Source organism: Propithecus coquereli, unplaced genomic scaffold (assembly GCF_000956105.1).
Source record: "Propithecus coquereli isolate 6110/MARCELLA unplaced genomic scaffold, Pcoq_1.0 Scaffold346, whole genome shotgun sequence".
NCBI lineage: Eukaryota > Metazoa > Chordata > Mammalia > Primates > Indriidae > Propithecus > Propithecus coquereli.
The window spans coordinates 869,930-871,386 of NW_012149130.1; the positions used below are offsets into that span (position 1 = coordinate 869,930).

The following is a 1,457-nucleotide window of genomic DNA, read 5'->3' on the forward strand; positions in this document are numbered from 1 at the left end:
ATGTCCGATGAGACAGAAGAGATTTAGTAGTACAAAGAGTTTATTCCTTGTGAACTGACTCAGAGGAAATAAAGCAAGAGCAGCCTATAGGAAATTCTAGTTTGAACAAAGACTTAATTGCACTATGGAGCTGTGCTCCAACAGGAGAACTACAGGAGTTATTAAGACCACCTCTATCCCTAAAACCCTCAAATACTGAGAAGCAAGGCAGCTTCGACTCCTCTGAGTAATTCAAGCATTCTTTTCCTCTTGGTAAGTGGGAACATTAACTCTTTCTCTCAATGGGCGCAAACAAAAGGAAAACTCCAGAGTTTCCACCGGAAAGAGTAAGAGAAACCAGAAATTAAAACTATCCAAAAAATTTCTAAATCTGCCTGCATGGAATGGGAGGACCTTGGAAAAAAAGAAATTTTTACAGGGACTATTCTTTCCTTTCTAGGTCTGTTTGCAGCCTTCACATTTGAAGAAATACATGCATGTTAGACGTTACTAGGCCTTTACTATAGCTTTGATATTTACCAAACATACTGTAGTCATGTATTAGTTAATTGAAGTATTTTTAAGCACTAAGTCTGTTTGCCAACAATTAGGTAATCTGATGAAACATTTCAAAAGGAGAACAGGAGAGAAAATAACAAGACTGGCCAGGACATAACTTCCAGCCACGACTACCGTTCACATTTTAAAGAGAAATCATGACATATGGATAAACCATAGACCAGGACTTTCTTGTAAGACTCTGGGTCACAAGGTCATACCACAGCAGGAACCATACCTTCAATTCTCTCTCACTAGCAAATGCCCAGACAGAGCTGCAGTTACAGCAGGAGTCAACCGCTATCATCTCCAGGGAATCTATAACATAAAATGCGTAGCCTCGACAAAGGCCCTGAGTGTTGTTTCAAAACTCATCTCCAATTTTCACCAAATATTTCAGACATAGGGAAAATATCTGAAGTTTATTTGTTGAAATTTTTCTACCTTGTTGAATATAAATCTGTCTCATGGTAAAACAGTCACATAATTCAAAGAAAAAAAATCACAGGAAAGCTAAAAGTTGGATGTTATCTTCACATTGAAAGGCATTAATATGGAAAATTCTATCAATGTATTTCACTGAAAACATTAAACACAACCTGAAGCCAAAAAAGCAAGAGACATTCACTTCCTCTTAGCAACAAGTAAGTTAAACAGTGATAGAAGCTCTAACATTACCTGAGGGAGGAGAAACATTTGGTGATTCACACATTCCCCTTTAATGTTAATTTTAAAAATTAAAGAGCTGGTTTCTTTGGCAAGAAAAAGGGAAAACTTTAAAATTATACCTTTAAACTTCAGGTCCAATAAACCAAAACCCATTTTGCCTCCTAGTCCTAACTTCAGAGTCAATTCCATTTTTTTTTTTTCCCCTCAGAAATCATGAGTCAGGCTGGGTGCCATGGCTCAAGCCTGTAATC

At 37.2% G+C, this 1,457-nt stretch overlaps 1 protein-coding gene across 2 annotated transcripts in view; it reads right to left on the reverse strand.

Annotated features, from left to right (window-relative positions):
• Positions 1-1,457, reverse strand: part of RHNO1 (RAD9-HUS1-RAD1 interacting nuclear orphan 1) — a 19,521-nt gene that overhangs the window by 1,970 nt on the left and 16,094 nt on the right. The window lies entirely within an intron of this gene.